Here is a 16,768-nt window from a genome sequence, read left to right as displayed (position 1 = left end):
GGGGTCTGGTGCCCTCTTCTGTCCTGCAGGCATACACACAGACAGAATATTGTATACATAATAAATAAATGAATGAATATTTAAAAAGAAAAGACTTAGGTTGTAATTAGGGTTTTAAATATTCTCCCCCCATCATGCTCTTTTCTTCCTTTTAGTTGATGATTTTGCTGTTTTAACATAGTGTTAAAAGGACTATGGTACTATCCAGTGTTCCTCAGCACAATCTATGGTAGATTTTATAAAGACAATGTATATGTTAGTCAAGTTACATTTAGGTACAGGCTAAATTGCCATTTTCTGTGAATTTAATGTTCATGTTAATAAATTAAACAAACTTCTTAAACACAGATACATATCAAATGATTGATTGAAAGTATGATCAGAGACTTTCAGGAGCCCATTTATATGCTAGTTAAATGAGGAAAATTGCTTATAATATACTTATTTGCTTTAGGTGAATTATTAGATTCAATTGACATTTTTCAAATTACCCCATGTTGAACCTGGAGAAATGCCTTTTTATTGTGCAGAGTTTCAGTCTTTTGTTTATTGATAGATTGGTATTGAATCCTGAATATGTAGTAGGTGATCCAAACATCCAAACATTTTAATAAAATTTAAAAATAATTTTATACTTAAATTGCAGTAACTTGAGCATTCTTTTTAAAAATGGATTTATCTAGTGTTTCTTACTTTCCCGTCTGAAATCATTGCCCTGCAAAGAGATGGCTCAACAGTTGTTGTAGTCACTGAAGAGACTATTGCTGTGACATCCTGGTGGCCTAGACACCACGACCAGGGCAGCTCTTATAAATGAAAACATTAATTGGGGATGGCTTAGAGTTCTACTTCTGGATGGGCAGGCAGCAGGAAGAGTGTGAGACACTGGGCTTGGCTTGAGCATCTAAGTCCTCAAAGCCCAACCCCAGTGACACACTTCCTCTAACAAATCTACACCCACTCCAACAAGGCCACAACTCCCCTTGGGTCTATGGGGGCCATTTTTATTTAGATCACCACAGCAGGTAAATGTGCTACTGCCAAGCCTGACAGCCTGGTTTTGGTCTCTGGGACTCATATGGTGGAAGGAGAGAAGCAACTCCTAAACATTGTCCTTTGATCTATGCATGTTCACTATGGCATACATGTACCCATATGAGCACACATACGAATATATGTGTATGTAAAATATAATTTAAAATATATAAAAAGATATTATATTTACATATATATGTAAAATATTATAAAAATTATAATAAAAATATAAAAGAATCATCACCTTATTGGGGTTGGTGGCAGAAAAGAAATGTGGTTAAATGGGATTCTGGACCTGCATGACCTGTACATTATTGACTGAGCTATCTCCTTAGCCCTATGTTTTTTTTTTTTAAATTGTGCTTATGATAGACAGCCTAAACAACAAAATTCTGTCAAGAATACAGGACACCAAAATGTTTACTAATTTGATAATATATATTAAAATATGACTGTACACTGTAGCTGTGTACTATAACTTACCCTACCTTACCAATCTTATCTTTTTTTCCTTAAATTTATTCTTTCTTATATATTGCAACCTGACCACAGTTTCTCCACTCTCTTCTCCTCTTTAGTCCATCCCTGTACCTTCCCACTCTCCCCCAAGATCTACCAATCTACCCAGCTCCTTTCCCTTCAAAAACGGGTAGGCCTTCCAGGGAAATCAGCCAAACATGGCATATCTAGTTCCAATAAGACTAGGCACTGCCTCTCATATTAAGGCTGGGCGAGGAAACACAGTAGAAGGAAAATTGTCTCAGAAGCAGGCAAAAGAGTTAGAGATAGCCCCTGCTCCCCCTGTTAGGAGTCCCTTGAGGTTCTGAGAAGAAGGTATTTTTTTTTGTGTGTGTGTTGGGTGGAATGTTCTGTAGATGTCTGTTAAGCTCATTTGAGTCATAACATTTTTAGTTCTTTTATTTCTCTGTTAGTTTTCTTTCTGTCTGACAGACCTGTCATTGGTGAGAGTGGAGTGTTGATGTCTCCTACTATTAATGTGTGGGGTTTGATGTATGATTTAAGCTTTAGTAATGTTTCCTTTACAAATGGGGGTACCTTTGAGTTTGGGGCACAAATGTTCAGAATTGAGACTTTATCTTGATGAATTTTTCCTGTGTTGAATATGAAATGGCCTTCTTCATCTCTTGATTAATTTTAGTTTGAAGTCTATTTTGTTAGCTATTAGGATGTCTACACCAGCTTGTTTCTTAGATCTGTTTGATTGGAAAGTCTTTTCCCAACCTTTTACTCTGAGGTAATGTCTGTTGTTAAAGTTGAGATGTGTTGTTTGTATGCAGCAGGACGGGTCCTGTTTTAGTAGCCGTTTTGTTAGCCAGTGTCATTTTATAGGCCATTGATAGTAAGGGATATTAATGACCAGGGATTTTTAATTCCTGTTATTTTTTGTTTCTTTGTTGTTGTTGGTAGTGTGTGTGTTTCTCTTCTTTGGGATTTGCTGGTGTGAGATTATCTGTTGCCTGTGTTTTTGTGGGTGCAGCTAATACGAATACTAAACTAAACAACCATGACATATATGCAGAGGGCCTATGCCAGACCTATACAGGCTCCCTGATTGTCCCTGTGGCAATCCTGCTCCTCCTGGAGAGAGCCTTTATAGCTGAGCTCTGCTCTGTTCCCAAGGGAGTTTTCCAGCAGAGGGATCCATTTCTTCTCAGCTCCCCCCCAAGTTGTTACTTCTTCTGTTTCACTCTGCTAAGGGGAAACCTCTGCAGAAATGTAGCAGTCTGCTCAGGCTCCTGGGAAACTTCTGCTCTGCTCCCCTAAGGGAGGTTTCCAGCAGAGGAGTCAGTGTCAGTTCTTTCTGCTCTACTCCTCCAAGAGAACTTCTCAGCAGAGATTTTGCTCACGGTGGCGAAAGAAGGTCTTCGCCCAAAACTCTTTCAAGAGATTTATTTGGGAAGGAGGAATTAAGGGGAGCCTCTGCCAGGGCAGAGAAGGACAGCTGCCAAGTGAACAGGCAGATGGACTTATATAGGACTTCTTAGGGGTGGAGTTTTTCCAGGGATAAGCTTTTTAGGGAGGGAATTGGTCAGATTTTTATTTTCTTAAAGTCCCCCCCTTTTTTTAGTTTTTATTGTATTTTAATTATTTGTGTGTGTGTGTGTGTGTGTGTGTGTATGAGAGAGAGAGAGAGAGAGAGAGAGAGAGAGAGAGAGAGAGAGAGAATATGAGGTCAGTGGGCACAGTGGTACCACTGCATATGTGTAGAGGTCAAAGGGCAAATTTTGGGAATTGGTTCTTTTCCATGTATGGGGATCAATCTCACAGCATTAGGCATGTCAGTAGACACTCTTATCTGCTGAGCCATCTCAAAGACTATATTTGTTTGTCTTTTGAGACAGGGTCTCACTCTGTAGTTCCCACAGGCCTCAAAGTCATAGCAATCCTTCATTCTCAGCCTCCTGGGAGGTGGAATTATAGGCATGAACCACCATACACAGCCTTTTTATTTTTGCGATTCTTTATATCATTTTATGTGCTTATTCACATATAAATTACATATCTATATCTATATATATGTACTTTAAAACTACTTTCAGCATACCTTATGGCTGTAATTCCAGCACGTGGGAAACTAAACCTAGAAGCAGTACAACAAGTTTGAGCACAGCCTGCTCTACATAGTGTTTTTCAGGCCAGTGGGGGCTACATAGGGAGCCTATATCTTAAGCAAACAAACAATACATATAAGGATGCATAATTACTTTCCCCCAGGAACTACTCTAGCAATGCTTTAGAGAGGGACCGTAATTGCGTTTGTACCTTTATGAATAGAGCTCCAATGTCTGTCAAATAGTAATTCCTATTGACTATAGAAAAATGGGAAAAAGCTCCAAAGTATTTATTATTCTACTCAAATAAAGCTACTGTTAAAATTTTAGTTTTAATACCTGTTTTGTCTCAGCAGTCTGGAAAGCACTTCTGATGCCAGAACGTTTATCTCACTTAAGTCTTGGAGTCATGTTTTATGTGTTCTGCAGTTTTAGAAGTTATGTGCAGGTACTGCAGGGGCTGAAGTAGATTGCATAGAAGTGTTATATGAACGTAACCTGGGAGGATGTGAATCATTGACTCCTTCTACAGATAGGACACCAAGGACAGACCAAAGAAAAGATTCCACTCAAATCTAGCTTGGTGAACAGGTGGGTTTTATTGGGACCTAGGTGAGAGGTTATAGGATTTACCAGAGGGCAGTTTACCAGAGGCTAACCAATCAGAGAAAAGCTCCCCCTGCCCAGAAACTGTGAACCATTCACAAGTCCTCAGGAATGGTAGGGGCTTCATTTAGTGAGTGTGCTGCCCCAGGAGCCCTTCCTTACTCCCCTCCGTGAGAGAATGTTACTGGGCCCAATCTTGTGAGGTTGTATGTGGGTAACTCTGATTTCAAGAGGGTAGCAACCATGTCATGCCTGCAGGATAGAAGCCCATAACGAGGGGTTCAGGGTGGGGGTAGGGGCTCATGTCTGTCATGTGTTGAATTTCCCCATGAGATACTTCCTGAAAATCAAGCTCAGCACCCATAGGAAGATGAGTTTGGGCCTGCTAGACTACAGAGAGAGACCCTGTCTTGGAAACAATCAGGTTGTTGAGTTTTGAGATACATTTGATGTTTACCTAGGAAAATGGGACATTACTTCTGCAGGTTTAGGTAGTTAGAAAGTAGGGCAGCAGTAACCAGGACCCACCTTAGAATTGCTGCTGCTGTCTCTCAGGAGTGCTCTTCTAACTACTGCGGTCACAGAATGATGGAATACGTTCATCCGAAGCCAGAATTCAGGCAAATTTCTCACAGTCACGGAATATTTTCAACTTTTCAGAACACGTTGTCTTTGGGTTCATATGGGACTTCTTGGCATAGAGCCTAGAAATGTGTGACTGTTAAACCAATATAATTCAATAAATCAGAACTTCTTAACCAATAAACTTTTTATGAAGTTAAATTCAAAGGTGTTTTAGTAGGTCTTTAATAAGTGAATACTTACTGTAATAGTCATATAATCTCATAATTAATTTTCTTTTATGAATTCATCCAGGGTCTCTTTTTTTCCATCATTGCCTTCAATCCCTTTGAACAGAAAAGCAATGCTATGCCATTTACATTTTAATTCTATAACTAAACTGAAGAGGACTGGTTCAGGAATCCTAAGGTCTTAGAACATTTTAGGGGGAGATTTTCCATTCACAAGTGGACTTCCATTGTGGAGAGTAGAAGAGACAAAAGAACTTTAGAGGAGGAATGTCTTAAAAGCTGTATTTGTTTTTATTTTTGTTATTTTGATTTTTTTCCTACAGTTCTCTGCTCTACTAACTGAGCTATTGAAGGGGTTTTTAACACACAGACAGTCATCCTTGATATCCAGCCATTTCAAATAATTACCCTTACTACTTGGAGAACAAATACATTAGTCATGTCTTTTTGGTAGTAAGTTCTTTTCCATAAGATATAAAATCTTAATAGCCATTAAATTAACTGTAAATTCTAGCTATATTTTTACTTCCTTAAGTAGATTAAATTAATGTTTTTTTCCTTTTTGTGATGCTGGGGATCGAATGTGGACCTTGCACGTGCTAGGCAAGCATTCTGCCTCAAGCGGAGGCACTATCCCCAACTATGGCTTTAGTTATACATAAAACTCTGTGTTTTTTGTTTTTTGTTTTTTTTGTTTTTTTTTTTTGCTTTTAAAATTGTGTTTTTGAGATAGCATTTCTCTGTGTAGGCCATGCTGGCTTTGAACTCAGAGATTTGCTCGCCTCTGCCTCTGGAGTGCTGGGGTCAAAGGTTTGTACCACTCTCACCTGTCAAAACTCTTAAAAATTAGACACAGTCATTTGATGTATGTTACAGTTCTTTTCATTTTGTGTACCAAAGCTTTTTATCTAATATAATAGAAATTCCTTATTGTTAGATTCTTACTTTTGATGCACCTGTGTCATTCTGGGGACTAGGAGCTACTTTCTTAGTTTCTGGTACAACAGAGTGTCCCGGTCTCATTTCGTACTTTTCCTCTTCTGCTATTCTCGATTTCTTTGGGGACCCATCCTAAGGCTGCTGTTTGTTTGTTTGTTTATTTATTTTTAGAGAGCTAGCGTCTCACTATGTAGCCCTGGCTGTTTTGGAAGCTCCCTATATAGACCAGGCTGGTCTCAAACTCATAGAGATCCACCTGCCTTTCCCCACCAAGTACTGGGGTTAAAGGTGTGTACCACCAGCCCAGTATCCATGACTACTTTTATTTATCGATTTATTTTAATTAAGTTTTATTGCTTGTATGTTTGTCTGTGCACTATGTGTGTGCCCTGTGCCCACAGGGGCCGAAAAAAGGGCATCAGATCTGCATGTGAGCTGTCATGTGGTTACAGAAGTACTTGTAACTGTTGAGCCATCCCTCCAGTGTTCTCCCTAACCCCCATGGCTGCTTTTGATGAGGAATCCCTTTCAGAAATCAAGATCTGGGTACTATATGTATTCATTATCACTGGATTGTCATTTCTTTTATATTCAGAAGACAGACCAAGGAGGGAGACAAACAAAATAAAATATATTTAAAAACTATAAATTCATATGGATGGATATGATTCTAATCAAATTTCACAGTCTTTCTTAGTTCAATAATTTATAATTTATTTTTCTAGCAGCATGAAGTTTGTCTCCCAACATCATAAGTATATGTGCATCTGTTCAGTGCTATTATTCACAGAACATAATTTTGCAATTGCTGCATCTGTAGCTTTTGTTGTAGGGAGAGTTTTCAGGAATCTTCATTTGTCTTGATTGTAGATAGGAACTATTGAGTGTAAAAGGATGATTATTCAGATTAAGTTATTATATATATATTAAGTTATATGGTACAGGACTCTAGGAAAGAAAGACTATGGTTTTTGGATTTAGCCTACCCAGAAGGACACTTAAAATTGATTTCTGAAGCCTGGTGTGGTGGTGAAAGGCTGAGATGGCAGGATTGTGAGTTTGGCTTGCCTAGGCTACATAGCAAGACTGCTTTTCAAAATAGACAGACAGACAGGTGTACATTGAGATTCCTGGCAAAAAGATTCCATGTTTGGGGTGGATTTGATGTGAAATGTTGGTCCATGACTGAAGGTGTTTCTTTGCAAAATGGAAGTGGTTGGTGCTTTTTTCTTTCTGTTGCTTACATGAAATCTCAAGAGAAAGATAAATTAAGGAAAGCCTTGCTAAAAGACTAGACTGGGTAATTTAATATTTAGTACATCTAGATGGAAAGGATTCTAAGAAATCACTTCCAAAAGTGTGTGTGTGGGGAAAAAAACAGCAAAGGTGTGGCTGTGGACCCCTAGAAGACCAGAAGTTTTGAGTCTCAGCCATACAGTGAACTCCTTGATGATAGTTGCAGTGACATCAGGCAACATCTGGAAGTTTCAAGATATTGATTCGCGACTTTTTCAACAGAAAGTATGGATAAGATTGTTTTCTAAACATTTGTTAGAGTAGCTTTCAATATGAGAAAGGTTTTTCTTTCCTGGCCTTGGGGGTACACAGCAAGGAATGGACATGTATTCTAGTAGCTAAGAGTAGTACTCCTCTCTCCCAGTATATAAACAGCAAAGGAGGGAGAATCTGACTTTTTTAACCACAAGGACTTCTGTTCTGCCAACACTTGAATGTGCTTGGAAGCAGATTCTTCTTCATAGCTCCAAGAAAGGAATGTAATCCTCTTGGAATCCTTACTTCAATCTGTGAAACACTGAAGAGAGTCCAGCCACATGGTGAAATACAAAGTAATAAATGAGGGGTCTAATAAGCCCCTAAATTTGTGGCATATGTTACACAGCAATTGAAAACTAATACAATTCTGCAACAAAACAACAACAACAAAAACACAACAAAAACCCTAAACATTGAGTAGTGAGCAAGGTCTTTGCTGTAGGAAGTCCTTTTGTATATGTGTTGCTTTTATTGGTTAATTAATAAAGAAACTGCTTTGACCTGTGGCAGGGCAGAATAGAGCTAAGGGAAAACTAAACTGAATGCTGGGAGAAAGAAGTCACAATAGCCACTGCAGGAGACAGACGCTGGGTGAAACCTTACCAGTAGGCCACAACCATGTGACGATACATAGGTCAATAGAAATGGATTAATTTAAGATATAGGAGCTAGCCAATAAGAAGCGTGAACTAATAGGCCAAACAGTATTGCAAATAATATAGTTCTGTGTGATTTATTTTGGATCTGGGCTGATTGTGATTAAGCCTAAAAGAAAAGATTAGCACTAAAGGTGAGGAGAGAATATTTTTATATTAGTAATGAGAAGGTTAGAAATAGGTTCATCTGAAAATAAACTTACACATAGCATTAGCCTCAGATTGGAAATGGCAAGTGCCACCATCTACTTCTGGCAGAGCAATTTTCTCGATTTGTGTTGGAATTTATCAGGGTGGGCTTTCAGTAGGATCATAAGGACTCAGAATTGCAGGGCTTGGGTAAAGTACTTGCTGGCAATCATGAGGACATGAGTTCAGATCCCAAGCACCCATATTAAAGCCAGCCATAGCCACACTTCTGATCTCAGTGCTTGGGAGACAGACCAGACTGATTCCTGGAGCTCACTGACTAGCCATGCTAGCTGAATCGGTGACTTTCAGGTTCAGTGAGACCTTGTCTTAAGAAATAAGCTGGAAAGCAATTAAGAATGACACTTGATACTGACTTCTGACCTTCACATACATCCTTTCCACATTATTTCTGTTTGTTTTCCTCATATAATATTCTTGAGTTTTATTTATGTTTCTGGGTTTTGAATAAAATATTCTGACTCAGGGGTAGGGGAAATTGTTCTAGAATGAAGTTTTTTTTATTGTAGGCACAACAAAAGAGAACACTCAAGATTACATTGATGTTTAGGATGTAGAAAATAGAAAAGTTAAAAAATTGAAAGACTATTACGTGGATAATAACTGGACTATATAGAACTTATCACTTACTTGTCAAATCAATAAATATTAGGAGTTTATGGTTTCAGAAGAGGTGCCATTTGTGGCTACTACAGAATAAGCCATCATTAGTGTTGCTGGAGTATCTTAGGTTACTGGAGTGGTGTAAGCCAAGGAAGAATGAATGTGTACTCTGTGATGCATTCAGATGGGTGTTTATGTCTCTCAGATGTTTGAAGGTCATGGACTTTAGAGTATTTGATTCATGGAAAGAACTGACTGAGTGTGATTGATTACAAGGGTTGAGTTTGTAAGGGATGACCTGTGTGCCAAATGTAGCCTCCATCCTGTCTTTGTAACTCTAAGTTTTATTGGAAGACACCCTTGTTAGTTTATTATTTGTAGTTCCTTTTGGATTCCAATGGTAAAATTGAGACGTTGTTCAGAGAAGGTGGGCTCTAAAGCTTAGAATACTTATTGTGATTCTTTAGAGAAAAAGTATTCCAACTCCCAAATTAAAGCTCTGAACACACTCAACAGATTTCATCTGTGGTGATTACTAAGACTGAGAACTTCAGGGTAGTGAGAGCTGATGTCAGTGGGGATCAATAGTGTAGTGTTGTAGTGTATCTGTGGGTGGGAGGCATGGGGCTTTAGATTCTATAAACCATCCATACTGTATAAAATTAGAGTTGTTGCTTCCATTTCATATAGATTCTGACTATTCATATATTCCGAGAAAGGTTATTAAGGATCTTTTTGTTCTGTGCTGATTTTTCCAAATCTTTTGAATCTTGAAAAATAAAGAACTTCAGGGTACCTCCAGTCCATCTTCCTTGCTGCATTTTGTCTCTTCCCAGGAGCGAGCTGTTAGCTAACCATGCCAGTGACAGGGACACTTTTATTTTGTGGATCCTTATTATTTTCTGACAGCAAATAGTACTTCTGCAGGGTGTTGCTTTATGGTTGTTATCTTTGGAGCAGCCACAAGAGTGGCTAGATTAGTATAGATCAGCTCTGTGTGTGTGTGTGTGTGTGTGTGTGTGTGTGTGTGTGTGTGTGTGTGTAGATGTAAGTGTAGGTGATACAAAATGCAGCATTGTCATGGATATGTAGCGTTCTCTCTGCAAAGCAGAACATGATAAGACAGGAAGTTTCTTAATTCTTCTGTGCAACTTGTTGTTAAAGCCCAGTAAAGGAATATTCTTGCCTCCCTCAAGACCCATTGCTTAGATGAAGAGGGAAAGACAAAAGCTAATTAATTTGATGAAAAGGTGTTTTAGTCATTAATGGTTCTTAGGTGTCACTTTAGAATTCTTCCCCTAATGTTTGCTGTGGTACTGAATCTGTTTAGATCCAGTTAAGAATCCTTAGTTGAACTTCATTTTGTTATGACTAATTTTGGTCTCTGTTTGAACACAGGAGCACTTAACATTCCCCTTGCCTTTGTCATGTTTCTGTCTTTACAAACAAGAAATAACATTCAGTCTTTGGAGCTTTCTATTTATTTGTGTTCTTGTCCTGACTACTCAACAGCTAAGGTGTTCCTTCCTTCTTGTTTTAACATCTTCTGGAGGCCATTTTTTCTTGGTTTTTTTTTTTATTATTCTAAGATGACATTTTAATTCTAATCAACAATTATCAGTAAATTATCAATTTTTTGAGGTGTCTGCTTTGAATATCTGAATGGATTGGGTAAGCTGTTGGGTTGCTGTTTGAATAAGAAAAGGCAGTTTAAGTGTTTAGATGGTTAAGTAGGAGCTGTCTATAGAATCTCTGAGTTTGGGAGTATTGGGGTGGAGCTCACTGGGCAGGGAACCAGCTGTGCCTCAGATTGTGACATCAGGCAGCTCTTTGTTTGGGTCAGGCCAGTTCAATCTTTTGATGCAAAGTTGTGTTCAGAGTTCACTCTCAGATCTGCAAATTGAGCTACAAAAATAGATTGCAAAACCTACCTCATAGTGTTTTAGATAGGTATATGGCTTTATGTTGAGCCACATTCATAGCTCTCATGGGGTCCATGTGGGCTGGGGGCGATAGACTGGACATGCATGAACCCAGTGGACTTGTCTGAACAGCAGAAGAACGGGATGTAGAGCAGTGTGCCAGACTGGGAAAGTCAAGACAATTCAGTTTCTGAGTTTTTAAAGGCTGAGTCCATCTTAAGTTGTTAGGGTTTTTCTTTTATCGTAATTTGAAAGCTGTTCCTGGCCCAAACTTAGATATTTAATGGGACCAAATTAGATCAGATACCATCTAACTACAAGTCATTGAAAAATTCTTTTATCTCCTTAAATAATTGGCAGATGATTTCCACTTTATAAAGATTAATTAGATACCTAGTGAGCCTATATATTTGAATGAACTTATCTCTTATTATTTTTCATTCCCTTAGTTGTGCTTAAATCACTTATGTATTCCTGCCACCTGTTTTATCTTACCCAGTACTGTAAGAACTGTAAGTCTGATTATTATGTTTTTGCCTCCAAAAACCATCTTTTCTTGACTAGCAGTGTACCGATTTGGATTTCTTCCTGCTTCATTGAGTGTTCCTTTTCATTCTTTTCCATTTTAACCTCTAAATCTTGCAGTGTCCCAGGCTTATTGCTGAGCCCTGTCTAGTATTTCTACTTGCTTTCTGACTGCTCTCATCTGGTCAGACAGCTTTAAGACCCTGTTGACCCCGACGTCTTAGAGATGCACAGTTCTTACTGTGTCTTCTCTTACTCGCTGACTGACAGACTCAGTGGATGTATGACAGCCCCCAGCATAACAGGAAAAAGGAAACTGTGCCTTTTCCTCATAAATTTATGTTTCTGTGGTGGTTTTTATTACCTCGGCAGTGGTATCACCATTCAATAGCTGATGAAGCAAAAGGCCTCTGAGTTCTCCTTGACCCTGACTTCTCTCCTTACCCTACGAGCGCATCATTGACTGTTCTGACAACACAGTTATGTGAACATTTGTGTGTAGACTTTGGATGAACCTGTTTTTTATTTTGTAGCCTCTAGCAGTTAGAGATGCTGATCTTCTGATTTTAGCCATCACAGTAGATGTTTAATGGATTTTATTTTTATTTCAAAAAAAAGTTTTTAATGACCAATGATATTGAAATCTCTTTGTCATTCGTGTGTGTGTGTGTGTGTGTGTGTGTGTGTGTGTGTGTGTAGAACAGGAGCACACACATTCCCATACAAGCATGTGTGGAGTCCAGAAGTTTGACAACATGAATATCCTCATCAGTTGCTTCTCCATCTTACTTTTTGAGACAAGTTTTCTCAGAGCTCAGGTTAGGTCAGACTAGAGTTTTCTCCACAGCCATTTCTGGCACTGGGCATCCTAGCCAGCAGGAAGGGAGCTTCCAGCTCAGTCTTTCCTGCATTGTTGTATCCTACACCAAAGTGTGTGGTCTCTTCAGTGACAATCTCTTACCATCTATTTCTGTTGGGAAACTAAGAGCAATGGCGAAGCCTGTGTTCATCTGGGGACTTCTGAGACCTCTCCGCATGCCTGTGTTTTTTGTGTTCTGAGGACCAGGCCTAGGTTCCTGTGCTTGCAAGCTACCCACTTCCCCAACTGAGCCATTACTCAAATGCCTTTTTCTCTTTTAAATTTCTTTGGAATTCTTTGGATATTTTTCAATTTCTATTCTTAACTTGATGGTTCTAAGTTTCCTTTTTAGATTTATATATTTTATTTTATGTGTATGAGTGTTTTGCCCACATGTAGTTATGTGTACTACATATGTGTCTAGGGCCTCACATTCCCTGGAACTGGAGTTATGGATACTTGTGAACCCCCATATAGATGCTTGGGCCCAAATCCAAATGAAAGAGTGATGGGCACTCCTAATCACTGAGCCATCTCTCCAGCTCCCACCTGCTGAATTTTGTTATATGTCTTTGTATAGTTTTTTCCCTTTGGCAAATGATGGCTAAAGGTTATATTCTGTTCATTTACACTCTCACAGTATACTCCCATTTTATTTATGGGGCATTGGACCTACTTCTGCTTTCCAACTGGATAATCAAATTTCACAGATGCTTAAATCTTTCACATAAAATGATACACACATGCAGAGAGAGAGAGAGAGAGAGAGAGAGAGAGAGAGAGAGAGAGAGAGAGAGAGAGAGGGAGGAGAGAGAGAAGATAGAGCTCAATGATAGAGTTCCTAACTAGCATACAGAAGAGTGAGGGGTGAGGGGGAGGGTATTGTCTTAGGTTCAGTTATTATTGCTGCTAATGCCTCCAAGGAAAACTGGTAAAAAATGTTTCAGATAATTGGGCCACTGATAGCAGGGCTATTTCTAAATGATGTAGGCTGAGCCCCAGAACCAAGAACTGTCGGCTGCCTAAGAAATTATGGCACTAGCATAGCATAGAGAAGACTGTGTCACATTTGATTATATACTGTGTATAGATGAAGGCAATCTGAGAAAATTGGCTATAAAAAGTAATCAAGTTAAAAACTGCAAAGATAAAATTGAGCTACTTTGGAGCTAGGATCCACAGAAACAATTCATCGTTGATAACCCAATTGATTCCAGCTTCAAGCTCATGTACCAGCAATGCCTCAGGTGCTTCTGGGCCTTCCTGGAGGTCCTGCCTACTACATTGGTTAACTCACCCAGCAGCGTTTAACCAATGCCTTGCCTGTCTTTTCTGGTGACTTGCTGTAAGTCTTAAAAATAATTGTAGATGCAAATTAGGTGTCTTTTTGGAAGAATAAAAATGTTTGGATAAGGAAAAGAAAGAGAAGTTCTGGTTCAGATTACTAGACATTTGCCATACAGATGGTTATCTCTCCCTACCTCACCCCTAGCCTCCAACCTAGACACAGCAGCCTTGTCCAAGCCAGGAAGGCCATGCCTTTCCTTGCTGGCTTACTCTTGTCAGTTGTGGTGACTCCAGAGCCTAGGATTGAATGCAGAAGGTAAACATCACCCCAGAGTCTGACCACTTTATTATAAGTTTTGCATTCTGTACTCATTCTGCTTTTTTCTTTTATCTGTCAACCACTCCCTATGATCTCTTGAGTGATTTTTGTTAAAATCAGATAAAGAGTAGGTAGCTTGGTCCGTGTTGGTCACGTAGGCAGGAGGTTATCTTCTGTCAGGTCACTGTAGGCCAAGAAGTCCCGAGTTGCCACACCTAGTTCCCTAGATAGTTTGGGCCAAGAAGTCACAAGTTGACACACCTAGTTCCCTAGATAGTTTAGGCCAAGAAGTCACAAGTTGACACACCTAGTTCCCTAGATAGTTTGGAATGTGGGGTGGGTTCCGCTAACAGATAGCTCTCCATTAACAGCCAATTTGGGTGTGGGGTAGGCTCTGTCAATAGAACAATTCCTAACATAATTATGGGTGTGGGGTTCTCTGCAGACTCCCCAGGGTGATGGTTCCTGCAATGATTTTAGGAGGAAATTGGCTTCTAACACTGCAAGAAGATGCTTCTCTGATGAGGGCTGAGCAAGGCACTGATTTGAGTCCCAGCCTAGTGTCAGGGTTTGTATTAAGATTATAACCAAAATAATACTGTGTCCTTGTCTCATCACGGAAGTACATAATGTCTGTTTGTACTTATTAATGGTGTGAACTTTGGTCACTTGTTTAATGCAGTATGTATCAGTCTTTCCTATAACAACCTTTTTCATCTTTGTAGTTGCTGGGTAATCTGCAGAGTTTGTGGTCCTGTAAATATCAACATCAGTTTCAAGTTTTCCTCTGCTAGTTCTAAAATTTATTAATGATTCTTGTCTGAAAAAAATTATTTATGTGGTGATTGAAAAATCATTTTATATTTATCAATTAACATCATGTTATAAGGAGATGAGTAAGAAACCCTCCCCCTTCCATGTAGCATTGAACTGGTAATTCTCTTTGCTTTACTCTGAGTGCTGAGATTAGCTGTGTGTACCATAATGCCTGGGATTTGAAATAATTAGCAGTGGTTTGCAGTCCCCTTCCTGTCATTATTTGTTTTGATGTTGTAAATTTCCCAGAGGCTGAAGCCCCTCCAGCCTGTATTTTTTTTTGTATTTATTTATTTATTATGCATACAATGTTCTGTCTGTGTGTATGCCTACAGGCCAGAAGAGGGCACCAGACCCCATTGCAGATGGTTGTGAGCCACCATGTGGTTGCTGGGAATTGAACTCAGGACCTCCGGAAGAGCAGACAATGCTCTTAACCTCTGAGCCAACTCTCCTGCCTGTATTTTAATGCTTCACCTGCCTCATCATTTTTGCAGTGCTCTCTTTTTGGCAAAGTGAGATGTTTCAGGTTCCTCTATGCCGTTGGCAATGCTGTCATCAGTCATTTCTCTAGGAAGCTCTGGAAATTCGTTGTTAGAATACAGGACCTCTTTGCTAAATTTCTTACAGTGTGTGGTTTCCAGATACTCAGCACAAATGACTCTGTTCATATCTACAGATTAGTTTAAAACACCACCAAGTTCATTGTGAGCCTTTCCCATTTTTGAAGCTATTTCCTCCAACAGTGAAAAACCTGATTCACATCAACCTCCGCATAATTCTTTACTGGATTAATTCTTCATTACATTGAAAGCAGTTTAGAATTGTTAATGCATACCACTGTAAAGAGAAAACAAATGTGTTAATTAGAATTCAATACTTATAATTTTGGTCTTAAATTGAGAGTATTTTCTAGTTTCTACAGGCTACTATAATTAATTACCACAAATATGGTGGTTGGTTTTAAACATGATTAACTCCTTCACAATTTTTGAGGCCAGAAATCATAAGTAAAGGTATCAGTAGGACCATACTCTACAGTGGCTCTTAAGGCAGTGGTTCTTGACCTCCCTCATGCTTTGACCCTTTAATACAGTTCCTTGTGGTGTGGTGACCATCGTGTAAATATCTGATATGCAGGACATCTGATAGGGGATCCTGTGAAAGGGTTGGTGGACTCCCAAGGGGTCTTCACTGCTCGAAGGGATGGCTCGTGTTTTATTTTGCTCTGGTGATTTCTCTTCTTGTGGCTGGATTACTTCTAGTGTCAACCTTCACCCCCACATAGGCTTCTCTTGTGTCCCCTGTTGTCTTTTAGAAGACATTCACCACTGAGTGTGGGACCCACATTGTTAGCTTATTTAGAGATTCTTTAACTAAATTAAATTCTTAAATTAAAACCAAAATTATGAATATTGAATTCTATGTTTTATTTTTTTGAGAATTTTATACATGAGTGATATATTTCACAGTTTTCATCTTGCCTTCTCCTTTCAGTTCCTCCAGTGTCCCCTACTCTCTCTCAGTTTCATGACTTCTTTCTCTTTATTATTTTTTCACATATAGACATAGACAGACAGATGCAAACACACACACACACACGTGTACGCGTGCACAATACACCCATGCGCACCCGCATGCACTCGGCCCTCACTTGAGTCTATTTAGGGTTGTATGTGGATGCGTTTGTCTTACCCCACCAGGGAGCTTGTCCCTAGAGAAACTGATTCTTTCTCATCAGTCACTGATTGCCTGTAGCCCTTATCTGGGAGTGGGGCTTTGTGAAATTTCATATTGTCATACCCGCTGGTGTTGCCTTTATGCAGGCCATGTTTAGGCACCCTTGTTTTTGAGATTTCTTAGGGTGCAGCTTTCCTGTCATATTTGCTATGCAGAAACAGTTGTCCTGGAGCCGTGGTTTTCCCTGAGCCTTAGGAATTGCATTGTAGATGTGTCCATCGAGATTCTTATTTATGCCGGAAAATACTGTTTTTCTAAACAAGATTCCCTTTATAGATACCAGGACCTAGGATAAGGACATATTTTGGGAGA

General features: G+C 39.2%; 1 protein-coding gene across 1 annotated transcript in view; it reads left to right on the top strand.

Moving 5' to 3' along the window:
• The window catches only part of Wdr70 (WD repeat domain 70), a 197,604-nt gene that overhangs the window by 53,287 nt on the left and 127,549 nt on the right, over positions 1 to 16,768 (top strand). The window lies entirely within an intron of this gene.

Source organism: Microtus ochrogaster, chromosome 19 (genome assembly GCF_000317375.1).
Source record: "Microtus ochrogaster isolate Prairie Vole_2 chromosome 19, MicOch1.0, whole genome shotgun sequence".
Lineage (NCBI taxonomy): Eukaryota > Metazoa > Chordata > Mammalia > Rodentia > Cricetidae > Microtus > Microtus ochrogaster.
The sequence above is the reverse complement of the archived record's forward strand: the minus strand, read 5'-3'. Positions and strand labels throughout refer to the sequence as shown.